This window comes from Dermochelys coriacea, chromosome 1 (genome assembly GCF_009764565.3).
Source record: "Dermochelys coriacea isolate rDerCor1 chromosome 1, rDerCor1.pri.v4, whole genome shotgun sequence".
Classification (NCBI taxonomy): domain Eukaryota; kingdom Metazoa; phylum Chordata; order Testudines; family Dermochelyidae; genus Dermochelys; species Dermochelys coriacea.
Genome location: NC_050068.2, coordinates 274,416,852 through 274,444,396, shown reverse-complemented (window position 1 = coordinate 274,444,396; position 27,545 = coordinate 274,416,852). Strand labels below are relative to the sequence as shown.

At 42.1% G+C, this 27,545-nt stretch overlaps 1 long non-coding RNA gene across 1 annotated transcript in view; it reads left to right on the top strand.

Moving 5' to 3' along the window:
- Positions 1-647: 647 nt before the first annotated feature.
- LOC119845500 overlaps positions 648-27,545 on the top strand; it is a 62,314-nt gene continuing 35,416 nt past the window's right edge. The window contains exons 1-2 of the long non-coding RNA XR_005289612.1: positions 648-915; positions 3,462-3,635. This is a non-coding gene — a long non-coding RNA (uncharacterized LOC119845500). The remainder of the gene's footprint in view (positions 916-3,461; positions 3,636-27,545) is intronic.

Below are 27,545 nucleotides of genomic sequence, written 5' to 3'. Positions count from 1 at the left end.
CAGTGTGGAGACTTGCCGCGGGCTGGATGAAAAGAATCAGCAGGTCATATGCAGGCCTGCGGGGCCCCCCCTTAGCCTGAGCCCCTGGGCTGCAGCCCCTAAAGATTTCTTCCAGAGGATGCCTTTTTACCCTATCCTTCAAGGATTACATCGTTATTAATAAATTGTGCCCTTGGTGTTTTGTAATTATTCTAGAGCAGCATAGCTCCCCTTGTCTATGCTGAAGAAATTTACAAAAACATTCCCACCAGGTCATCTGAAACCAATGTTAGAATCAGTGTGAGCCCTAGTGTAGACAAAGCTCCTTCAACCAGACCTGATTTTACCGTAATGTTAGCTAAACCTGTTGAAAAGAAGACTTAACTAAGGCCTGGTCTGCACAGAGATTATGTACAGTTATAATTAAGGGTGTAATTTTTTCTTACCAATATAGTTACACTGGTCTAACTCTAGTGTTTATGCCGTCATACCTGCATAAAGGTGTGATATAAGCACCTTTATGTAACTGCATCTACACTAGATGAATTGCACTGCTTTAATTATATCAGTATAGTTAGTGGTACATTTTTTTTATGCTTAGTGTGATACAGGAGGGCCACGGAGCAGTGGGAGAGTGGTAGAGGGGAAATATATAAGCCCTAGGCTAATTAAGGCATGGTAGCCTGGAGACTAGGGAGGGTGGCAACAGGTTAATTGGAGCACCTGTAGTAAATTAAGGCCCTGTCGGGAACCTAATAAAACCCCTTGCTTCAGGCAGTCAGGGAGGAAGAGGAAGGAGAGAAGACTGGAACTTGGAGGTGTGTTTTGAAAAACCAGAGAACCAGAAAAACCAAGGAGACCCTGCCCCAGCAGGGGAGGGAGTCTCCCTGTCCCAGCCTCGAAGGACTGAAGGTACCCCACCCAGGGGGAAAGAGGGTAAGAACCCCAGGGGCTGAGAGGGGCTGGGGCTCAGAGTGAGGAGTAAACCCAGACCCCTCCCCCGCTTCCCTCCTCTACCACCTTCCCAGGCTACTAGCAGGACCCTCAGTGCCTCAAGAGTAGAGGCAAGGGGTGGCATCTTAGTTCCCTTCCAAGAAAAGTGCAGGACCCACCACACTAACATTGTCCATCTTGTCACAATAGACAGACCCTTACAGTGGTGAAATGTCACTAGTCTCATGTATGCTGATGTTCTCTCCAAACAGGCATGGAAAGCTTTTGTAACTTTCCCCATTATAGATAATGGCCTCCGTTATTTACCCAGACTTCACATTTTTGTACTGAGTTAAAAAATATCAGCTAAAATCAATTTATCTGAGTATTAAAATAATGCAAGCTGATCATACTAGCCACAGTTACTCAACATGCATTTTTGGTTCCTATGTGCCAGTATGTTCAGTTCTAGGGTGTTACCTTTTTAAATTATGTTAGCTGTGTACATTTAATTATATGTTCATTCATCCACAAACAATAAGGGTAGGTGGGGAAGGAAGTGCAAGAATTACAGGATGTTTTATACAAAAAGAGTAGTAACAATTTTGATTTTGAAATACATTCTTAAGTACATTCTTACCTTTATTTGAATTGCAATTGTAAGCACAGTCCTATAATTTTGTTGCACAAGATTATTCTCACCAAAAAAATTTGAAGAGGAGAAAATGCACAGCTTCCAAAGAATTAGTAGGTCTACTGTGACAGTTGAATAAATTTACTGAACGGGAATTTCTTTGCATGTTGACTATTGACTGCTACTTGTATTTGTCATTTTTCCCCAGCCCAAACCAAATTCAGGGATAATGAGTAGGGTGTGGAGGGAGGAGTTTGTATGTTTAGTGGTTTTATGCCAACTCTTTTTTTTTTTATTTGCATAGTTCCAGTTTTTAGTGTGTTGGTGCATTTCTGTTTATCAGTTCTAAGAATATCAAAAGACACATCTGCCTGTGCCAGTTCTGGTGGCTTTTAAAGATTTCTCTGGAATTGTTTAAGTGTGTACCTTCTCATTAGCTGATAATGAAGGCATTAATATATTATGTAGGAAAGTGTAGGTGATTGAGGGAATGAAGGAAGCAAAAGTATATGAAATAAGCTGCCAAGCATTATTGAATTCCAGGGAAATGAAAAGCACACAATTACTGCTTTGTTTAAACATGATATAAAACAGAAAAAAAAATCAATTATTCGACAAAAGTAAATAATTGATAAATACAAAAGAAGACATTGAATACAACCCTTTTCTATTTTTTCTAAAGCAAGCATGCAATGATTTTTGTTCAGTACACCGTTCAAACATTTAGCACATTCACCGAATAACTTTTTTTTAAATACACAAATGAAATGGAGAAGAAGAAAGCTATCATTTAAAAACAAATGGGTAGGAAATGCAAAAGCACATGAGAGGCAGAATGGACTATTGAGTCATTATCCTAATAGTAGGTACTTTGTTGCAGGTATTCAGACTTGAAAGATGAGACCTATTAGTGAGCTTTAGTGGGATACATATTACACAGTGCATTTCTGTTCCCTAACATAGTACTTAGAATCAGGGTTCCTGTGCAACTATTCACATTTTTAAATGTTAACGTCACTGTCCATCACAGGTGCTGACTTCTGCTTCCGCCGGTGGGTGCCTGAAACCCCTCCAACCCTGTGCTGCCCCTGCCCCGTCCCCATTCCAACCTCTTCCCCAAAGTCCCTGCCCCTATTCTGGTTCCTTCCCCAAATCCCTGCCCTGTCCACATTTCTTCCCTGCCTCCTCCCCGGAGCGCACCACGTTCCTGCTCCTCCCTCTCCCTTCCGGAGCTGCTACGCCACCTAACAGCTGTCTGGTGGCGGGAAGTGCTGGGAAGTAGGCGGAGCAGTGGGATGCAGCATGCTCAGGGGAGGAGAAGGAGCGGGGGGGGGGGAGCTTTCTCTCAGAACACCCACACCTTTTTTCCCCAAGAATATTTCTTATCATTTCTTAGCATTTGCTGTTTCCATGAATGTTCCTGATAAATCAATTTGGTGTAATATTCATGGAACATAAATGCTAAACAGGCATAAAAAAACACTGGAGTGAATTAATCTGAAACAAATGCAAAAGCATTTTTGCATCATTTTTTCTGCTTCATTTTATTTTATTGACAAATTGACGCTTTCCCATGTCTTGTATTATGTTCAATTTTTCCTCATTTCTAGTGTTGCACTGCAAATTTTTCCTAAATACTCATTTTTAAATTAAAAAATAAAATTCTACAAACCATAGAACAGGCTGTTAACTACTGACCATTTTTTTTTTATTCTATTGAAGGTTTAAAGACAGTTTGTTCTTTCCATCAATTTTCCTTCCATCTTCTCTTCTCAATCGCCTTATTTTTCTTGTGTGTGTTTGCCACCTCACCCTCTTCCCTCCTTGCAGCCTCTTTTCCCCTGAATTACAGTAGCTTGCTTGTTGACATTGTGAGCATAATATTGGTAGAGCCTGACTGTGATCTTTCTACTAGGAACAATGTAAACAACTCCCATCTATGGAATGAGGAATACACTTAAAGTGCAGAAAACAGCTGTTTTGTTTGAGTTACCTAATAACAAGGGAAAAAAGAGAACACGGCTACCTCATCAGCATCAGCTCTAAATCTTTTGGATGCCTCCCACCCAGCTCCACTGTCATTAGGAAGGTAATTAAACTTTAAACCCCATTTACTCAAGAAGTGCCTAATTACTGTTAAACTCCTTTGGGTTGAACCTCTTATATGAGGTTTTCCCCAACATGCTAGTTTGTGGTCCTTTAACTTTGGGAGGGGCAAGCGGCTGCAGCCTTAGGGTGGCCATACTGTACCTGAGTGTTATGGTCTACTAAGTATGTTTAGCCCCTATTTTGTTTCCCCTGGTTTTTCCTTGCTCTTGTTTCTATGGTAGTAGCACATTTTCACATCACCGTTATTCTAAGGAGGACAGTGAACCAGTAGGGAAATAAGGGGGACATGGAAAAAGGAGAAGGAAGAAAGTAAATGAAAGGGTTTAAAAACATTTTTTAATATATAGTTTCCTATTTGTTGAGATGGGGGTGGGGGTGACAGCTCCTTCTGCAGACACCAATAGCCTGTGACTCACAATCAGTACTGCCTTCAATTGCCTCTGGATGGCTAAAGGTTTTTTATGCAACATCCCCTACTATCTCACTAGGCTGGGGGAGCTTAGACTGAAGGGAAATGGCAGCCATCCTGCTGGCTTCAACCTAATTGACAGTAATAGGAGATGGAGGCCATTTTAAATAAGGGAAAATTTGTGAGTTGGTTCCTTTCATCTTATCATGACACAGGTTAAAAAGCACCCCAAAATCACTAGTCATAATAAAATCAGCAGGGTTGCCATACTGTTCCATATACCACAATCGATAGGGCAAATTTCTCATTTGCAGGAACTCAAGATAGTTTTCTCTGCAGAGCAGTAACACATTTAAAACAGAATCCTGCAATCACATCCGCATGAATGGATGATTGTGGCCTTAGGCAAGACCATCATCAATGAATACTCACATAAGTGCAGTTGTGCACATAGTTAGGCATTTGCATACTTAAGCCCTTAGGTGTACAGAAGCAATCAAGTTAAAAAATTGTGGGGGATGGGGTAGGAAGCGGTTGTGGAGTACATCTTGGTTCAACAATTGAGGAGAGAACAAGGAGATGGTTTCACACATGAGCTCAATCTCTTCTTCCCAAAAGCACCCACTGGTATCATGTTCTACATTAATATCGGGGGGGGGGGGGGGGGGAGTATGTATGACTATGCCTATATTGGCCTGTAGTGCATGTGTATGCGTATAGTCCTGTGTTTCGCCAGTGTCTCCCGCAGTGTTGTATCCTCATCTCTTCCTTCTCTTTGTATCCATGGTGCCCTCCATGTGCTGCACCCCCATGTTTTATGCACCTACTTATCCCCGAGTATTCTGTCTTCCCTACTGTTCTGTGACACCCCCTCCCAAATCCCTCCACTGTCCTCCCTTCCATGTTCTTTGACTCCACTCTCCTTGAGTGCAGTCTCCCCCAAAAGGGTGCCCATCCCCCTTCCAACAGTACCTTCCTTGCTCCACACCTCCACTGGGAGTCTGGGAGGAAGGGACAGAGCAGTGGGTGGGTGTTCTCTGCTTCCTCCCATGTGTTTTAGGCCTATGGTGGAGGGTACTTTTTTTCTGACTTCCTAGGAGGGTAGCCATCAGGAGGAAAGCTAGGCTTTTCCCTCTGTCTCCACCTGCTCACTTAAGCTGACAATGCCTTTTCTGCCTCTCCATCACAGTCTTAAAGTTAGAGTGCAGAGAAGTATTCCTCCTGATTGAAAGTGCATAAGGGAAATGTCAAACCCCAGAAGTTGTGCCTGTGCCTTAATGATTTCAGTGTCTGATGCTTTTGTTTCATTGTATCTACTGATTCACAACAAAGAGTAAATTTTATTATATAATAAAAGCTACCAGGATACTCATTGTGAAGCTAGATCTTTCCCCATCTTGCAAAGGAAGAAGAGCGAAACCCTGGCCTATGGGCAGCGGCCTCCAGAGAGCTCCTCCCCCAGCAAAAAACTGATCACTGGGGCATAGGAAGGGGTACACAAAGGACAGTGGGACCCCAAGGGGGTCCTGGGAGCCTGTCCCCCCACCCCACACCTGTAAAATAAAAATACTCTTTTGTTTGACACCAATCTATTACTTATATAGGGCCATCCAAATATAGTGTAATGATGTGCAAACACCACTCAAAGAATATAATGTTTCCCATGTGGTAAATCACAGTCTGTGGGTTGTCGCCATGTTAGAATATACTAAATGTTGGCATTTTTTTATTAAAATCGTTTATTTTAATTCTCTCCATCTGAATGTATCAGATGTTGCCATCATTGGTAAAATTGAGTGAAACAAGTTCCAAGAGACAGCAATAGCTGTAGCATTGAAGTTAGAGAGTATAAAGATAAAAATAAAATAAGATTCTGTAGAGAGATCCTAAGGCTTCTTTCTCCTATTTAGTGAGCACATTTTTGGAAGGCTCACACTAATACGTCTCCAAATTTTGTTTTCCTCTAATGACCATTTCTCTTCTTGATTCTGAACACATTTTATCGTTGATCTGGGGAATGTAACTTGCACAATCATTTTTATTTTTAATTTTAATCAAGTGTATTGTAAAAAGGACCATATGTAAAACTAATTATAATCATTCATCATTTCTTCTCATATGTTGAATTTTTCCTGCAAACAAAATCCACTGTATTTGAAATGTTTCAGAGTAGCAGCCGTGTTAGTCTGTATTTGCAAAAAGAAAAGGAGGACTTGTGGCACCTTAGAGACTAACAAATTTATTAGAGCATAAGCTTTCATAAGCTACAGCTCGCTTCATCAGACGCATTCAGTGGAAGATACAATGGGGAGATTTATATACACAGAGAACATGAAACAATGGGTGTTACCATACATACTGTAACAAGAGTGATCACTTAAGATGAGCTATTACCAGGAGGAGAGCACGGGGGTGAGGGGAGGGGAATTTTTGTAGTGATGATCAAGGTGGGCCATTTCCAGCAGTTGAAAAGAACATCTGAGGAACAGTGAGGGGTAAGGAGGGGGGAATAAACATGAGGAAATAGTTTTACTTTGTGAAATGACCCATCCACTCCCAGTCTCTATTCAAGCCTAAGTTAATTGTATCCAGTTTGCAAATTAATTCCAATTCATCAGTCTCTCGCTAGTCTGTTTTTGAAGTTCTTTTGTTGAAGGATAGCCACTCTCAGGTCTGTAATCATGTGACTGGAGAGATTGAAGTGTTCTCCAACTGGTTTTTGAATGTTATAATTCTTGACTTCTGATTTGTGTCCATTTATTCTTTTATGTAGAGACTGTCCAGTTTGACCAATGTACATGGCAGAGGGGCATTGCTGGCACATATCACATTGGTAGATGTGAAGGTGAATGAGCCTCTGATAGTGTGGCTGATGTGATTAGGCCCTATGATGGTGTCCCCTGAATAGATATATGGGCAGAGTTGGCAACAGGCTTTGTTGCAAGGATAGATTCCTGGGTTAGTGGTTCTGTTGTGTGGTTGCTGGTGAGTATTTGCTTCCGGTTGGGGGGCTGTCTGTAAGTAAGGACTGGCCTGTCTCCCAAGATCTGTGAGAGTGATGGGTCGTCCTTCAGGATAGGTTGTAGATCCTTGATGATGCATTGGAGAGGTTTTAGTTGGGGGCTGAAGGTGATGGCTAGAGGGGTTCTGTTATTTTCTTTGTTGGGCCTGTCCTGTAATATGGGACTTCTGGGTACTCTTCTGGCTCTGTCAATCTGTTTCATGGGGTTGGGCTACTTGGGACGAGAAACAGTGTTGTCGTGACAGGCTGTCCGCATTGCCATGTTGGCTTCCGACTTTATGCTATATCCAGAAGTGGAAAGGTTGTAGGGATAGAAACCATCTAGTCACTCGTGCATTCCTCTCCTTGTTTGTATGCATCCACTGGAGTGGGGCACGGTCTGTCACAAGGGTGAACCGCCTCCCAAGCAGGTAGTACTGTAGAATGCCTAGCGGTTAAATGGGCCATGGAGATTCTTTTTCTACTATGGCGTATCGTTGCTCCGTGGGCAGGAGCTTTCGGCTAAGGTAAAGGATTGGGTGCTCCTCATCCCCCACCATCTGTGAAAGGATGGCCCCAAGTCCTATCTCTGAGGCATCTGTTTGTAGGATGAATTCCTTTTTAAAAATCTTGGACTGTGAGCACTGGATGACTGCAAAGGGCCATCCTTAGGTCTGTAAAAGCTTCTTCAGCTGCTTCAGTCCACTTAATTATCTCCAGGCCCCGAGCTCTTATCAGGTCCATCAGAGGTGCTGCCCTTGTGGCGAAGTGAGGGATGAACTGGCAATAGTACCCCACTATCCCTAAAAATGCTCTGACTTGCTTCTTGTGGATCAGGTGGGGCCATTCCTGTATTGCCTTCACTTTGTTCCACTGGGGCTTCACCAGGCCCCTTCCGACTACATACCCAAGGTATCTGGCCTCGGCTAACTCTATTGCACATTTGGATGGGTTAGTGGTGAAGCCAGCCTGTCTAAGAGAATTTAGTACCATTTCCACTTTCCCCAGGTGCGTCTCCCAGTCAGGGCTATGGATTACCACATCATCTAAGTAGCGGCAGCATACTTGGCATGGTGTCGAAGTAATTGGTCCATCAAATATTGGAAAGTTGCAGGGGCCCCATGGAGCCCAAAAGGGAGGATGGTATATTGGAAAAGCATTTTTTTTCCTTGGCTACCTCAGCCAGAGGGATCTGCCAGTAGTCTTTTGTCAAGTCCAAGGCGGTTAAGTATTGGGCCTTACCTAACTGATCCACCAGCTCATCAATACGTGGTATTGGGTAGGCATCAAATTGGGATACATCATTTAACTTCCGGAAGTAATTACAAAACCTCAGGCTGCCATCAGGCTTGGGGACCAAGACAATAGGACTGGACCACTGGCTGTGTGATTCCTCAATCACCCCAAGTTCCAGCATCTTCTTTACTTCTGCCCTAATTTCTTCTCTTTTTGCCTCTGGTATGTGATAGGGTTTTATTGTCACCCTTGCTCCGGGACAGGTGACAATGTGGTGCTGGATCAGGGTCATACGGCCTGGTTGTGTGGAGAACACATCTTGGTTCCTCTGGATCATTTAGACGACCTCTGTTCATTATTCTGGGGCTAATTCGGGGGATATCTTTATCAGCCCTTGTGAGCCATCTGCCTGGGATGGAACCGGCAGGACAGCCAGGCACGTCTCCCAATCATGCCAGGGTTTTAATAAGTTGACATGGTATATCTGCTCTGGCCTTTGGCGGTCTGGCTGCTTCACCTTATAATTCACCTCCCCAGTGGCTTCCATGATCTCATAGGGTCCATGCCAACTGGCCAGGAGCTTACTTTGTTGTTGGTATCAGCACCAGCACCCATTCTCCTGGTTGAAATTTCCGTGTTTTTGCCCGACAATTGTAGTAGGTTTGTTGGGACTCTTGTGCTTTTTCCAAATGCTCTTGTACTATGGGGGTCACTTGGGGTATTCATTCTCTCATCTGGGCTACATGTAATGATGTTCCTCCCATTCTTCCTTTGCGATGTCTAATATGCCACGTGGGTGGTGTCCATACAGTAACTGGAAGGGGGAGAATCCAGTAGATGCTTGGGGAACTTCTCATATTGCAAACATCGGGTATGGGAGTAGGGTATCCCAGTCTTTTCCATCTTGGGCCACCACCTTTCGGATCATGCTTTTGAGAGTTCAGTTAAATCACTCAACCAGACCATCTGTTTGGGCATGGTAGACCAAGTTTCGCAAGGCTTGGATATGGAGCAGGATACACAAGTCTTTCTTTACTCCTGACGTGAAGGGAGTCCCCTGGTCTGTCAAGATCTCCTTAGGGATGCCTACCCTAGCAAAAATCTGCACCAGTTCTTTTGCAATCACCTTGGACGTGGGGTTTCTTAAAGGAATGGCTTTGGGGTACCGTGTAGCATAGTCCAGAATGACAAGTATGCTTCGGTGGCCCCAGGCCGTTCTTTCTAGTGGGCCCACTAGATCCATTGCTATCCTTTCAAAAGGTACTTCAATTATAGGCAAGGGTACCAACGGGGCCCTTAACTGAGGTTGGGGGCTATGCAGCTGGCACTCTGGGCACGAGGTGCAATAGCCTTAGACTTCTGCTCGTACCCCTGGCCAGTAGAACCTCCTTAGGGCTCTGTCCAGAGTCTTGTCTACTCCTAAATGTCCCCCAAACAGATGACTGTGAGCTAACTCTAATACGGCCCTCATGTGCTTCTGTGGCACTAAGAGCTGTTCTGCTACTTTCCCCCGTATTGGCACTACCCAGTAAGACAGATCCTGCTTGATTATATAGTAGGGCCCTGGGCCTTTGGTTTTCCCTTCTACTTGCATGCCATTTACCTCTACTACCTCCTCTCTCACGTTTGTATACAGTAGGTCATCGGCTTGGTCCTACCCAAAACAGTCACATGCGGGACGGATCTGACCTGATTCTACTGGAAGGGGCTCCCCTCCTTCTCTTGGGGTGCTTCCGCTCATGCTGGGGGCTGTTTCTGGGTCTCCTCGGGACCTCCTCCCAACCAGGGCAGCTTTTTGGTTTGCTGCCAAAATCCCAGTTACTAGTCTTTTAGATACTAAGGTCAGAAGGGACCATTCTCATCATCTAGTCAGACCTCCTGCACAGCGCAGGCCACAGAATCTCACCCACCCACTCCTATGAAAAACCTCACCCATGTCTGAGCTATTGAAGTCCTTAAATCATGGTTCAAAGACTTCAAGGAGCAGAGAAGCCTCCCTCAAGTCAACCATGCCCCATGCTACAGAGGAAGGCAAAAAACCTCCAGGGCCTCTCCAATCTGCCCTGGAGGAAAATTCCTTCCCGACCCCAAATATGGCAATCAGCTAAACCCTGAGCATATGGGCAAGATTCACCAGCCAGATACCCAGGAAAGAATTTTCTATAGTAACTCAGATCCCATCCATCTAATATCCCATCTCAGGGGATTTGTCCTATTTACCCTGAATATTTAAAGATCAATTACTTACCAAAATCCCATTATCCCATCATACCATCTCCTCCATAAACTTATCGAGTAGAATCTTAAAACCAGATAGATCTTTTGCCCCCACTGCTTCCCTTGGAAGGTTATTCCAAAACTTCACTCCTCTGATGGTTAAAAACCTTCCTCTGATTTCAAGTCTAAACTTCCTGGTGGCCAGTTTATACCCATTTGTTCTTGTGTCCACATTGGTGCTGAGGTTAAATAATTCCTCTCCCTCTCCTATATTTATCCCTCTGATATATTTATAGAGAGCAATCATATCTCCCCTCAACCTTCTTTTAGTTAGGCTAAACAAGCCAAGCTCCTTAAGTCTCCTTTCATAAGACAAGTTTTCCATTCCTCGGATCATCCTAGTAGCCCTTCTCTGTACCTGCTTCAGTTTGAATTCATCCTTTTTAAACATGGGAGACCAGAACTGCACACAGTATTCTAGGTGAGGTCTCACTAGTGCCTTGTATAACGGTACTAAAACCTCCTTATCCCTACTGGAAATGCCTCTCCTGATGCATCCCAAAACCGCATTAGCTTTTTTCACAGCTATATCACATTGGCAGCTCATAATCATCCTATGATCAACCAATACTCCAAGGTCCTTCTCCTCTTCCGTTACTTCTAATTGATGCGTCCCCAACTTATAACTAAAATTCTTGTTATTTATCCCTAAAAGCATAACCTTACACTTCTCACTATTAAATTTCATCCTATTGCTATTACTCCAGTTTACAAGGTAATCCAGATCCTCCTGTATAATATCCCGATCCTTCTCCGAATTGGCAATACCTCCCAGCTTTGTATCATCTGCAAACTTTATTAGCACACTCCCACTTTTTGTGCCAAGGTCAGTAATAAAAAGATTAAATAAGATTGGTGCCAAAACCGATCCCTGAGGAACTCCACTGGTAACCTCCCTCCAACCTGACAGTTCGCCTTTCAGTAGGACCCGTTGCAGTCTCCCCTTTAACCAATTCCTTATCCACCTTTTGATGTTCATATTGATCCCCATCTTCTCCAATTTAACTAATAATTAGCCATGTGGCACGGTATCAAATGCCTTACTGAAATCAAGGTAAATTAGATCCACTGCATTTCCTTTATCTAAAAAATCTGTTACTTTTTCAAAAAAGGAGATTAGGTTGGTTTGGCACGATCTACCTTTTGTAAAACCATGTTATATTTTGTCCCATTTACCATTGACTTCAATGTCCTTAACTAATTTCTCCTTCAAAATTTTTTCCAGGACATTGCATACTACAGATGTCAAACTAACTGGCCTGTAGTTACCCGGATCACTTTTTTTTCCTTTCTTAAAAATTGGAACTATATTAGCAATTCTCCAATCATTCGGTACTATTCCTGAGTTTACAGATTCATTAAAAATTCTTGCTAATGGGCTTGCAATTTCAGGTGCCAATTCCTTTAATATTCTTGGATGAAGATTATCTGGGCCCCCCCCGATTTAGTCCCATTAAGCTGTTTCAGTTTCGCTTCTACCTCTGATATGGTAATATCTACCTCTATATCCTCCTTCCCATTTGTCATGCTACCATTATCCCCAAGATCCTCTTTAGCCTTATTAAAGACTGAGGCAAAGTATTTGTTTAGATATTGGGCCATGCCTAGATTATCTTTAACCTCCACTCCATCCTCAGTGTTAAGCGGCCCCACTTCTTCCTTCTTAGTTTTCTTCTTATTTATATGGCTATAGAACCTTTTACTATTGGTTTTAATTCCCTTTGCAAGGTCCAACTCTACTCGACTTTTAGCCTGTCTCACTTGATCCCTACATGTTCTGACCTCAATTAGGTAGCTTTCCTTGCTGATCCCTCCCATCTTCCACTCCCTGTATGCTTTCTGCTTCTTCTTAATCACCTCTCTAAGATGCTTGCTCATCCAGCTTGGTCTACAACTCCTTCCTATGAATTTTTTCCCCTTTCTTGGGATACAGGCTTCCGATAGCTTCTGCAGCTTTGATTTAAAGTAATCCCAGGCCTCCTCTACCTTTAGATCCATAAGTTCTTCAGTCCAATCCACTTCCCTAACTAATTTCCTTAATTTTTGAAAATCAGCCCTTTTGAAATCAAAAACCCTAGTTGCAGATTTATTTTTGTTAATCCTTCCATTTAGTTTGAACTGAATTAGCTCATGATCACTTGAGTCAAGATTGTCCCCTACAACCATTTCTTCTATGAGGTTCTCGCTACTCACCAAAATTAAATCTAAAATGGCATCCCCTCTAGTCGGTTCAGCAACTACTTGATGAAGGAATCCATCAGCTATCGCATCTAGGAAAATCTGAGCCCTATTATTATTACTAGCACTGGTCCTCCAGTCTATATCTGGGAAGTTAAAGTCTCCATGATCACGCAGTTTCCATTAGTATTTACTTTATTAAAGACATTAAAAAGGGCTCTATCCATATCCAAATTAGATCCTGGAGGTCTATAGCACACCCCAAGCACTATCGTAGGAGAGGCTTTACTAGTTTTCTTTCCCAATGTAATTTTTGCCCACACGGACTCTGTCTCATCCATTGCATCGCTTCTTATTTCTTTACATTCTACCTCATCATTGATATACAATGCTACTCCACCCCCTTTACCTTTGTTTCTCTTTCCTAAAGAGCACATACCCTTCAATACCTGTAGTCCAGTCATGACTACTATTCCACCATGTTTCTGTTATCCCTATAATATCTGGTTTCACTTCCTGCACCAGTAGCTCTAGTTCCTCCATTTTGTTACCTAGGCTCCTCGCATTGGTGTACAAACATCTTAATTTTTGCTGTTTGGCCTCGCTCACATTTTGTACCGTATTGGGCACAGTCATTCTACAGCCAGTATAACTTATTAGACTAGTATCCACACTGCCCTCGCTCCTTATATACATTCTCCTACCCTTTTGTCTGCCCTCTTTTCCCATCTTGATTTCTGAGACTTACCAGGGGGTGAAAATAACTCTGGGGAAAATCCAGTAAAAATTGTGGTAGGGTCATCCATAGGCGCCTCAGACTCTGCTCAGGGTTTACTTTTCTCCCCTAACTTGATGTGGGGGAGTAAGCTCTCGAACCCAGGAAAGTCCCTGACAATTAAGACCAGATAGGGGAGTTTGGGGACCGCCCCTGCAGTCATCTTGGTAGTGTTTCCCTGGATCTCAATCCATATTGGAATTGTGGGATAGAAATTTACTGTGCCATAGACACATGTCACTTCAGTGCTCTTGGCCCGGCTCAGTTGGTCTTGCCCCACTAACTTCCTTGAGACCAATGTGACAGCAATCGCAGAGCCCACCAAAGTTATGGTCTGGATGCCGTTCATTTTTAGCTGCCTGGTGTACTCATGTAGGGCCGTTGCAACCCCTACCAGGCTGATTAGTCCACATTTGGTCCCCGGGATCCCCCAGATTACATTGCATGGGCTCCTCCCGACTGGGGCACTGGGCTGCTATATGCCCCAACTCCCCACACTCATAACAGCAATATCTCATCCCAGAGGTTGTCCTCTGTCTTAAACCTTCTGACTCACTCCCCCAACTCTCTCCCCCTGGACTTACAGGTACTCCTCAGGCTGCTCCTTGGGATCTGCTCTTCCGGCTATGGCATTCCTGGCATCCTCAATGATCTGTGTCCTCGGGTTTGGGACTGGTTTCCTGAAATGACATGTTCCACCTCCTGGGTTTCAAAGAGTTCACAGGCTGCCAGTTGTCTCTCGATGAGGGTGACCAGTTCATCATAGGTGGAGGGGTCATTCTGGCCTACCCAGGCTTGGAGGCCCCTCATATAGTGGTCCAGCACCAGGAGCTCCATCATTATTTCTGAGCTGAGAGACTCTGGGCATAACCACTTCTAGGCTAGGTGAATTAGGTCAAATAGTTGTGATTGTGGTGTCTTGTCTTCACAGTACTGCTATTCATGGAACCTCCGGGCTTGCAGGGCCATCATTACCCCTTCCTTGGCCAGGATCTCCACCTTCAGTCAGGGGTAATCTGCCACCTCCTCTGCGATCATATCATAGTAGGCCTTCTGGGCCTCTCTGCACAAAAATGGGGTGAGGATGCCTGACCACTCGTCTCGGGACCAGGCCTCCCGCAGGGCTGTCCTCTCAAAGGCCAGGAAATATGCCTCCACATTATCCTCCCAGGTCATTTTCTGCAGATGATCATCATACCTGCAGCTCCTCTCCATAAGGGCCTTTACCTGGTTCATTAGTTCCTGCAGCATCTTGGGTGGCCTGGGTCATCAGCAGGCGCATGGCCTCCTGCTGGGCAGCTGCCTGGACCCGGGTAGCCTCCTGCTGGGCAGCAGTAGCTTGCACCAGTGCTTTGACCACATCCTCCATTTTGAGGCAGGGTGGTTGTGACCCCAGTGGACTATGTTCACAGCACAGAAATCCCACTTCTGGCACCACATGTGGCAAGGTGGCTGATTTTAGTTTGGTGGGTCCTGTGCTTTTCTTGGTGGGGAGCTAAGATGCCACCCTTTGCCCCTGCTCTTGTGTGCCTGGGAAGGTGGTAGAGGAGGGAAGCAGGGGAGGAGTCTGGGTTTGCTCCTTGTTCTGAGTCCCAGCCCCTCTCAACCCCTGTGGGTTTCTTACCCTCGACCCCCTTAAGTGGGGTTATCCTCAGTTCTTAGATGCTGGGGGGAAGGGAGTCTTCCGGTCCTGCTGGGCAGGGTCTCCCTTACTTCAGTTCTCAGGTCTTCCAAATCTCTCAACACACCTCCAAGCTCCAGTCCTTTCTCCTTCCTTCTCCTCCCCTGTTTGCCTTACGCAGGGGGTTTTATTAGGTTCCTAACAGGGCTTAACTGACTGCAGGTGCCCCAATTAACCTGCAACCACTTTCCCTAGTCTACAGGGAACCACGTCTTAATTCACCTTTAGCTTATATATTTCCTCTCTAGCACTCTCCCACTGCTCCCTGGCCCTCCTGTATCACATACTATATAAAAATATTAACACAGAGACTTAGTTGGTGAAAAGCAATTTAGCTCCACAGTCATCAATGGAGCTACAGCAATTTACACCATTTAACTCTGCTATAGTTAAGACCTAGAGCTTGTCCACATGGATATTTAGTGCATGGCAAGCTGGGATGTAAATCTACAGTGGCCTACCCTGCTGCGCACTAAGTCACTGTGTGGACTCTGCTGCCGCACATTAAGTTCTGTAGTGCGCTTTGACCTACTGCTGTTTGAAATGGCAGTAGGTCAAAACACACTTTGCAACTTGTCATGCCTGGCACCAGGGTCCACCCAGCCAGTTACTGTGTGGCAAGCGACTGTGCTGTCAATTTGCACCCCAGCTTGCATATTGAGTCACCATGTGGTTGAATCCTAAGACTCACTTACTGTTTAGTAAATGACTTTTTTAAATGGCCTAAAATCCACACTGATTCAGCATTGTCTTGAAATTTGCTGTGCCTCCAGTTTATTTGGTGCAGGATTTGTTATGGGTCAATCTCTATGTAGCTGTCTCTTGTTTTCAGAGAGTAAGTGTGTAAAGCTGGTTCACATTTTATTCTGCTGGCTGTACTAATTTCTCTGTTAGTAATTTCAAACTCTAAAGATGTTTGCTTTTTTTAATTTGAAATAATTATGCATGAGGATAAAGTCCAGAAAACACCATCCTAGCCACCATGGATGTAGCTGCTCTCTACACAAACATCCCACACACAGATGGAATACAAGCTGTCAGGAACAGTATCCCTGATGATGCCAAAGCTGAGCTCTGTGACTTTATCCTCAAGCTCAATTATTTCAAATTTGGTGACAATATATACCTCCAGACCAGTGGGGCACTGCTATGGGCACCCGCATGGCCCCACAGTATGCCAATATTTTTATGGATGACCTGGAACAATGCTTCCTCAGCTCTCGTCCACTCACGCCCCTTCTCTATCTATGCTACGTTGATGACATCTTCATCATCTGGACCCATGGGAAGGAAACCCTGGAAGAATTCCACCACGATTTCAATAGCTTCCACCCCACCATCAACCTCAGCCTGGACCAATGTACATGGGAAGTCCACTTCCTAGACACCACGGTGCAAATAAGTGATGGTCACGTTAACATCACCCTATACCACCGACTGCTATGCCTACTTTCATGCCTCCAGCTTCCATCCCAGACACACCACACGATCCATTGTCTACAGCCAAGTGCTGAGGTACAACTGCATTTGCTCCAACCTCTCAGACAGAGAGCAACTCCTACAAGATCTTCACCAAGCAGTATCAAAACTACAATACCCGCATGAGGAAATAGGGAAACAGATCAACAGAGCCAGACATGTACCCAGAAGCCTCCTGCTGCGAGACAAGCCCAAGAAAGAAACCAACAGAACTCCACTGGCCATCACATATAGTCCTCAGCTAAAACCTCTCCAACGCATCATCAGCGATCTAAAATCCATCCTGGACAACGATCTCTCACTTTCACAGGCCTTGGGAGGCAGGCCAGTCCTCTCCCACAGACAACCCGCCAACCTGAAGCATATTCTCACCAGCAATGACACACGGCACCATAGTAACTCTAACCCAGGAACCAATCTATGCAACAATCCTCAATGCCAACTCTGCCTACTTATCTACACCAGCGATACCATCACAGGACCTAATCAGATCAGTCACACCATCACCGGTTCATTCACCTGCACATCCACAAATGTAATATACGCCATCATGTGCCAGCAATGCCCCTCCACTATGTACATCAGCCAAACTGGACAGTTCCTACGTAAAAGGATAAATGGACACAAATCAGATATTAGGAATGACAATATACAAAAACCTGTAGGAGAACACTTCAAACTCACTGGACACACAATAGCAGACTTAAATGTAGCCATCCTGCAGCAAAAAAACTTCAGGACCAGACTTCAAAGAGAAAAAACTGAGCTTCAGTTCATTTGCAAATTTGACACCATCAGCTCAAGATTAAACAAAGACTGTGAATGGCTAGCCAGCTACAAAAGCAGTTTCTCCTCCCTCGGTGTTCACACCTCAACTGCTTAGAAGAGGGCCTCGTCCTCCCTGATTCAACTAACCTTGTTATTCCTAGCCTGATTCTTGCTTGCATATTTATACCTGACTCTGGAAATTTCCACTACATGCATCTGAAGAAGTGGGTATTCACCCACGAAAGCTTATGCTCCAATATGTCTGTTAGTCTATAAGGTGCCACAGGACTCTTTGCCGCTTTTACAGATCCAGACTAACATCGCTACCCCTCTGATACTTGTACTTTCTTGTTAAACCATGTTTTCTCTTATTGCTTCAAGGGTTTCTAAATAACTATTAGTTTTTGGATTATCAAAATTTTTCTTTTACAATTGCTTTGGATCTTTTCACATATTACTAGATCTGAAATTCAGACTGTGTTAACTAATGAGGCTTGTAATTATGAACTTTATTAAAGGGAGTCAAAAAATTTTCATGATTTAATGCCACAACCAACACCTTCATACAATGAATAGTTTTCTTTAAAGGCAAAAGATGAATGGGAAAAATATTCATGAAAAGGAATTTCTAAATTTCAAAACAGCCTGCTAACATTCAAGATAGAACAAAGGAATCAGAAGTTATCTATTGAGAAATGTTGCTCAGTCTTGTGTGTTACATAGGTGATCTATAAAATCAGATACTATAAATTCTTTACATAATATTTTGAAGCAGACATCATGTAAAAATTTAAGGGTAATCTGCTCTTCAGAATTCTGGTTTAACATATTTTTTGCCTCCATAACTATAATTTACTGTGTGTCTACTATCTATTCAATTACACTTCCATTTTCTTCTTAGGACATAATTAAAGCCACTTTTAAGGTTATTACAAAGATTATATTTTTTTGTCTTGGTAAACAAATCCAAAATATTTAAAATAGAAAAGCTCACATAGATTCTTTGTCTAAGGCAAATTAGAAGCATATTCTTTTAAAACTCCAGGGTAATCAGAATCCGTTTACATTTATGATATGGAAACAAAATCCTCTGGGTCAAACAAATTACACTTTGCCAAAGCTAAAAAGTATCTTCAGTGAATAAAAATGTTCTGTTTTCTCAGGGTATGTCTTCCTGTTTTTCAGTTTGATATTTACTCATCTTTAGCAATCAAGATATTTCCAATGATGGTTGCAGAGAGTTTACAACAGATGTGGCCAACCTGTGGCTCTGGAGCTGCATGCAGCTCTTCAGAAGTTAAAATGCAGCTCCTTGTATAGGGGCTGACTCTGGGGCTGGAGCCATAGACACCAACTTTCCACGGCTCAACCCCAGGCCCTGCCCCCTTCCTTGAGCCTGCTGCACCCTTGCTCCTCCTCCCTCCATCCTAGAGCCTCCTGTACATGGCGAAACAGCTGATCACAGCGGGCAGGAGGTACAGGGAGGGAGGAAGAGGGGCTGATAGGCAGGGCTGCGGGCAGGATGGTGCTGGGGGAGGAAGGTAGGGGCTGATGGGAGGGCTGCTTGGCAATGTACTTTGGTAAATTCTGGCTCCTTCTCAGGCTCAGGTTGGCCACCCCTGGGTTACAATAATCTGGCCTTACTAGCGCTGGCACAATAGATTCTGCAATGAAGGTACTAACTCAGAAATAAAATTTTTGTCAGGATTGAAAGTTAGCAAATTCCTTTCCCACAGGAGGATTTTTTTAAATGTAGAACAATCTTTTTTTCTTCACTTTTGTTTAGGCATGTAAAGGGCTTGAGATGGGGCTGTTTTCCTATATGCGAATATAGATCTAAATTCGACAAGCCTGATTACAGGTGCCATAATAGGGATAAGTGAAGTTTTGTTCTTGGGCATGAAGCCTTCAGTTACAGCGATCTTTAAAAAAGAAAACTTACAAATCCTATAATTCTATCATTAGCGTGCTTCAGTATGTGGAAGTCCTGCTGTCAGTGGGAGGAATTCTTGCATCCATTATTTCTTCTTGACAGAATCTCTAGGAGAAATACATATTTATTAGGAAAACTTCCACCAGAATTTTCACAGTCCAAGCTGCCTTATGCTAAAAGAAGCCCAACTTGATATTGAAAGACTACAAATTTTGGCAGTATAAAGTGATATAATGGGAGAAAAGCAATGATTGATTTGATGAAAATATAAGCAAATTCTGAGGATGGGTTTACTCAGTGCCATACTAGTGACCTGGAACTTGTGGGTCCTGGAAAAAAATGGATTGCTGTTTTGTCAGGTAATCTTGATTGAATGAAAGATTAAATTTGAGCTGTTTGGTTCTGGAATAAGCACAGCACATTATTGTACATACACACTTGCCTAGGACATGGAGACATTCTGAAGAAATCAATTTCTTTCTTATTCTTCTTCATGGTTGGTATTGACTGCTGGGATCTTTTCAGTATGTTTATGAAACTTTCCTAAGATTCTGATTTAGAGATTATACTTTAAGCCTGGATCTGCTCTGATGGGGACACTCTTCTCTAGGAGAGAAGGGAATCTCTCTCTCTCTCTCTCTCAGAGACATCTAAATATATTTTCCCCAAAGTATATCTTTCCCAAAATCAGCAGTAAGTTCTTTCTTAATAGTCATAAATCACTAAAACAGTTTATAGATGGGCAAAGGAATTTCATTTAAGTGTTGATGAATCCTGCAACCTTCAGATTCGCAAGTAATTCCTCTCTGTTAGTCAGAATCAGTTCTCAAATAGCTGTCCCCTTGATTACTTCCTCCACTTTCTGAAACAAAAAGTAGTCCCCAGTACATTCCAGGAACTTATTGGACATTTTGTGTTTTGCCATATTATTTTTCCAACAGATATCTGGGTAATTTAAAGTCATAGGTACCGACTCCATGGGGTGCTCTGAGGCTGGAGCATCCACAGGAAAAAATAGTAGGTGCTCAGCACCCACTGGCAGCCCTATGGATCAGCACCTTCCCCTCCCCACCCAGTGCCTCCTGTCTACTGTCCTGTCCCCACCAATCAGCTTCTCCCTCAGCACCTCCTGGCCACCAAGGGTCAGCTGTTCAGTGGCGTGCAGGAGGTGCTGGGGGAAGGCAGGGGCAGGAAGAGGCAGGGAGAAGGAAGAGGCGGGGTGGGGACTTGGGGTAAGGGGAGGAGTGGGGGTACGGCTTGGGGTCTGGGGTGGAGCAGGGGTCAAGCACCCCCCCCCAAGGATCTGAGTAAGTCGGCACCTATGGTTAAAGTTCCCCATTACTATCAGGTCTTGTGTCTGGATATTTGTTATTTGGTGTCTCGTAAGGCAAGAACCCCATGCATCTAAAACGGTGGTATTCTACATCTCTGAACTGGCATTAAGGGAAACGATTAAAAGATTTGTCTTACCATTTCTTGTTTGTCTAGATTATAAATTTTCCTAATTTTGGAGATGAAATTACTTGGTGCTCAAAACATCCCTTTCTACCCCAGTTTGATAACACTAACGTCTGTAAACACAGAGTCTATACAGTATATAATACACACAAATGACAGTTCCAAGACAGGCCCTGGCTTTTATCACATTCTTACAGGAAATGCACATTGCATGACAGGACTTGTTTTGATTCAGTTCCCAACAGATGTGGATTTATAAGCTTTGCTGCTGAGATTTTGTTGTTGTTGGCAACATTTTGCCTTCTGCTTGAGTCACCACAGACATATTTGCCCTCTTCTGCTGGAAATTCAGAGATGATCGTATGTTAGGCTTACAGTTCAAAAAACTTCCCCACATAGGTTTCTAATATATCCCTTCTCTCTCAGGGCTAGGCCCACAGATCCTCAGTGTGGGTTTTCACCAGTCTGTAGCTGTAGGGGGCAGAATCAAAACTAATTGGATAGCTGATGAGGGACTAGCCATCACTTTCTGAAGTCCCCATCAGTTTTGTTTTGCGTCCAGCACCTACTGGAAGAAAGAGAGAGAGAGAATTTTTGTTATTTAGTGATTTGGATAAAATTTGATTTAATTTGGACATATTGGTCACACAAAAACCAAAATGTGTGGGGGCTGAAAGAGGCAGTTTGTCTCCTGCCTGAAGTTACCACAATGCCCCCACTTCTGCCCCCTCTGCTCAGGTAATAGACTAGAAGGATGAGAGAGAAGGATCCAAAGAAGAGGAGACCCAGGTTGTGTTCCTCCTGCTCTAATTTGTACCCCTACCAAAGAGTGCTAAAGGACAAGTTTGTGCTTTGTGCACTCCAGCCTCTTCATCCACTTGGACAGGAAGGGTTTGCTTTGTCCTCTTCTCTGACTCATGAGCCCAATAATACTGTTCTCAACTAGACTGTTCAGACTTATTTTAAAGTCTTTATTTTTTAAAATATTTTATTTTCAGTAGTAAAAGGGTAAGGCATTTGGAGCAGCAAAAGTGCTAGAGTTGGACTTTGATTGCATTCCCTGTATCCTATTTTATTTTGCATAATGTGTTGGCTAATGCTTATCAGTGCTGATAAATCTTCAAATATAATAGGAAGTGTATTTTGTAGAGGTGCGGTGAAATTTCTCCACAGATGATTCTATTCAAAGAAAAGAACAGAGCAAATATCTGTCACTAATGTTTATGTAAATCAAAACAGAAATATTTCTGTTAATTGTAGAGCACTTACAGATGTTCCAGCAGTCAAATCTTCCCATTGGCTGACACGTTGATTGTAAGGCTTATACTGAAAAGGAAGTCCAAAAATAATATAAAGTAGTAATACTTGGCAATTTGGTGTGTTAGGTATACAATATCATCCATATTTCATAAATCTGAAACAGACAAATTAAATGACTTGCTCAAAATCACCCAATGAATTGGTGGCAAAGCTGTGAACAGAATCCAAATTCCTGTTCACCTTGTGTTCAAACCATAATGGATGTTGATAAATTGGAGAGGGTTCAGAGAGTCAGGAGAAGAATTAAAGGATTAGGAAACATACCTTATAATGATAGACTCCAGGAGCTCAATCTATTGAGTTTGACCCCCCTCCCCAAGATTTAAGGGATGACTCGATTAGAGTCTAAAGCACCTATATGGGGAACAAGTATTTGATAAGTTTCAGAGTATGCATCCGATGAAGTGAGCTGTAGCTCACGAAAGCTTATGCTCTAATAAATTTGTTAGTCTCTAAGGTGCCACAAGTACTCCTTTTCTTTTTAAGTATTTGATAATGGGCTCTTCTATTTGGTAGAGAAAGATATAACATGGTTTAATGGCTGGAAAGTGAAGCTAGTAGGGCTGTCTATTAATTGCAGATAACTCATGTGATTAACTAAAAAAAATTAATCGCAGTTTTAATCACACTATTAAACAATAGAATACCAATTGAAATTTATTAAATAGTTTGGATGTTTTTCTACATTTTCTTATAATATTGTGTTGTAATTGAAATCAAAATGTATATTTTTTTACTACAAATGTTAGCACTGTAAAAATGATAAAAGACATAGTATTTTTCAATTCTCTTCATATAAGTACTGTAATGCAATCTTTGTCATGAAAGTGCAATTTACAAATGTAGATTTTTTTTTCTTTTTGTTACATAATTACACTCAAAACCAAAACAATGTAAAACTTCAGTGCCTACAAGTCCACTCAGTTCTACTTCTTGTTCAGCCATTCACTAAGACAAATTAGTTTCTTTACATTTATGGGAGATAATGCAGCCCACTTCTTATTTACAATGTCACCAGAAAGTGAGAACAGGCATTTGCATGGCACTTTGTAGCCAGCTGTTAGGGGGCTTATTCCTTCACCCACCTATTTCCCTGGTCCTTCTCGCATGAACAGAAAGCAACAATACCCGAAGTCCAAAGGTGCAAACAATTCAATGTTTATTGGGGTAAACTTCCAGCAAGCATGATTCCAGTTTCCTTCCTTAGTGTCCCCCTTCCCAGCTCTGACACCACAGAGACTTACCTGTGTCCCTATTCCCATTTCCCCCCTAGCAATATATGATTCCAATTTCCCCACCCCCATTCCCTGCTCCCATTCCCCCCCCCACTTCCTGATTGACTGCAGACTATATAGTAAAACTTGAGTTCTGATTAGCTATACCTTAACCAATCATTTTCCTGAAATTTAACTAACCAATCCTAACATATTGTAACATGATTATGTAACCAATTATATCCCACCATCATAATTAGTTTACACCCAGCAAAATTAAGTATACAGCAGACAGAAACAATCACAGAACCAGACAGAGATTATACAGACAAACAATAGCAAAGTGGGAACTATAATGACAAAACAATACAGAAGGGAGGATTTCGCATCCCAGCTATTGATAAGTGAGTTCTTGCCAGACAGGATGCTATCAAACTAAGTTTCCTTTTACATCTTCTAGGCTCTTCCCTTTCTCTGGAGGCGATAGGCATTATCAGGACAGGACTGTATTCCTAACAGCCCTCTAGCACCTTCTTTCAATGTGACTAGTTTGGAATGTGAGGAGGTGACGGTCGCTTCCCAGCTTATGGCTGCCTCTGCTGCTTATCCAGAGATCTTAGCCTAAGAACAGGGCCTCACACTGTCACAGTAAGAGAAGGACCTTACGCTGGCAAACAGTGATTTTGATTCTTTCTTTTATACCTCTCTAACTAGCTAAGTGATAAGAATACACCTACATTCTTAGAGTATAGGCCTTTACAGACAGGCCTGAATATCTATATCCTAACACCGGCATTGCAAGGTATTTACATGCCAGATATGCTAAATATTTGTAGGCCCCTTCATGCTTCAGCCACTATTCCAGAGGACATGCTTCCATGCTGATGACAGTCATTAATTAAATTTGTGACTGAACTCCTTTGGGGAGAATTGTATGGCCCTTGCTCTGTTTTACCAGCATTCGGCCATATATTTCATGTTCTAGCACTTTCAGATTATGACCCATTCATTTTAAGAACACTTTCACTGCAGATATGACAACACACAAAGAAGGTGCCAATGTGAGATTTCTAAAGATAGCTACAGCACTCGACCCAAGGTTTAAGAATCTGAAGTGCCCTCCAAAATCTGAGAGGGACGAGGTGCAAAGCATGATTTCAGAAGTCTTAAAAGTGCAACACTCCGATGCGGGAACTACAGAACCCAAACCACCAAAAAAGAAAATCAACCTTCTGCCAGTGGCATCTGACTCAGATAATGAAAATGAATGATGCGTCAGTCCTCACTGCTTTGGACTGTTATTGAGCAGAACCTGTCATCAGCATGGGCACATGTCTCCTGGAATGGTGGTTGAAGCATGAAGGGACATATGAACCTTTAGCACATCTGGCACGTAAATATCTTGCAATGCCGGCTACAAAAGTGCTATGAGAATGCCTGTTTTCACTTTCAGGTGACATTGCAAACAACAAGAAGGCAACATTATCTTCTGCAAATGTAAACAAACTTGTTTGAGCTATTTGCTCAACAAGAAGTAGTACTGAGTGGACTTGCAGGCTCTTAGATTTTACATTGTTTTATTTTTGAATTCAGGTTTTTTGTACATAATTCTACATTTGTAAGTTCAACTTTTATGATAAAGAGATTGCATTACAGTACTGTATTAGGTGAATTAAAAATACTATTTTGTTCTAAGGCAGCGCAAATACTTGTAATCAAAAATAAATATAAAGTGAGCAGTGTATACTTCGTATTCTGTGTTTTAATTGAAATCAATATATTTGAAAATGTAGAAAACATCCAAAAATATTTAAGTAAATGGTATTCTATTGTTTAACAGTGTGATTAATTGCACGATTAATCATGATTAATTTTTAAATCGCTTGACAGCTGTAGAAGCTAGACAAGTTCAGACCAGAAATAAGGTAATTTTTTAACAATAAGGGTAATTAACCTAGTTAATCATTGGAATAATTTATCAAGAGTTGTGGTGGATTCTCCATCACTGGCGATTTTTAAATCTAGTTTGGATGTTTTTCTAAAAAATATATTCTAGGGATTATTGTGGGGAAGTTTTATGGCCGATGTTATATAGGCGGTCAGATCAGATGGTCACAATGGTCCCTTCTGGCATTGGAATCTACAAATTAAAATTTAAATTTCTCTAAACTTTGGTCTGTGCTGTATGCAGCTAGGCAGTGAGAAGCATTCCACACAAAAACCAATTATTTTACTATAAAAATTAAAAGATTTCTCCTCTATAAATTGTTCATTGAAAATATTCCAGAAGACACTATTCTGTGATATCAATGAAATTTGATGCTTGGTTCCCCTAAGAATTCAGAGTTCTACATTTAGCAGGTATGAAAGTATACAAGCAAAAATCCTAAAGAAAGATTCACCCCCTTGTAAATAGTTTAGTTCAGCCTTTTATTTTAGCAGAACTAATTCTCTCATTACTCCTTTTAACCTGAATATTGCACAAATTCCCACGCCAAAGGTGACAGACATATCAGTGGTTTGAATGTGTATTTCAAGACCCTTACAGTTAGAAACCAAGGAAATTCAGAATTAAGATTAAATTTATAGGATGACTGGATAACATGGTGACTGTCCCCTAACGGGTAATAAGAGATTACAGTCAGTCAAGACCTGTTCCATGGTGTGTCTCTTTAAGGTTCTTGGAATTTTTAGAGCCCACAAAGACCTAGGAAAAGGCAGAGGCAAGTGTTAGGAGAGAGAAAAATGGTCCTTTCCCTAATATTTAGGGAAAACCTAGGCTACTGTTTCTTTAAGGGCCTAGGGCCAGGAACCTTCTAGAGTAGGGTGGGGCAAGGGTCTCCTCCTTCTCGCCAATCAGGACAAGGTTTGGAGAAGAAGGCTGTATATATTCTGTCTCTCCCGTCAGAACAGGAGAGGAATTGTATAATACTATATGGGGAAAAAGGAGTGATACCACGGGTTGGAAACATCAGTAGTAATTCCAATACAAAAACCAGTCAAACTATCAACACAAGTGGATGCTTACTGATAAGGCCCTACTTGAATTGAAGGATGATCATCAAATAATTGCAGCTGAGTTGCGGACAAGACATGGAAAATCGCAGAAAAATAATAATGGAGCTTTATTAATAGCAGTAATATGGAAAAGCTAGAATAAATTTTTGTTTAAGAAAAATTTTCTGGAATGATATAAACACTTATGTTATGCCTGCTAATTGTTTTGATAACCAGACATTTTGCTGCAACTATATTATATTCATTTTTAAAAAAAATTGACCAATACAATATAAAATCCAGAAACTAAAAGTTTTAACACAACTGTTGTACAAATTGAGTCCAGTCATTTTATCCTTTTACATTTTACAGGCATTGAATGTTAGTGTAGTACTAATTGTATATTCCAAATTCATGCAAAAATGCGGTCTATGCAAAGTAAGCAAATTAAAATCAAAATTGCCTAATATTGTGGGATCCTCAATTTCTGCAACATTGCAACTCAAATATGGCCTTATGGCCAGTCAGGGTAATATTGTGAATGATGAATGAAAGACTGGTTGCCTGTTTGGAAAACAGTGGCATGATAGATAAGGTTCAGAGTGGTTTTAGAAGAGGAAGATAAACCATTGATCACACTGTTAAATTAGAAAGTGAAATACAAAAAGGTATGAGGCACAAAGATTTCATGATAGCTGTCTTTCTAGATATTGAAAAGGCAGATGACATACTATGGAGGGAAGACTTGTTGTTCAGTGTAGGTGCACTAGGGTAAGGGGAAGAATGCATGGGTAGATTAGAGACTTCCTGAGTAACAGGACCATGCAATTCAGAGTTGGGAAAGTTATGTTGATGTTATATAAAAAATGGTACACCACAGTGAAATGTTATCAGCCTGACCTTATTTAATATTATGATAAATGATCTCCCAAAACTAATAAATCCCAGGGTAGGTGTTGTGCTATTTGGTGATGATTGTCCTCTGTGGATTAGGAGCAGGCTTGTTGAGGTGGCAGAAAAGAGAATCAATAAAGCGTTATGAGAAACCTTGTATAGGGGAAATGTATGGCGTTTCAAATTCTCCATTGCCAAAACCAAAGGACTGATCTTTACAAAAAATAAAGTTACAAAGGAATGTAAACTAAGATCTATATGAGAAAAAAA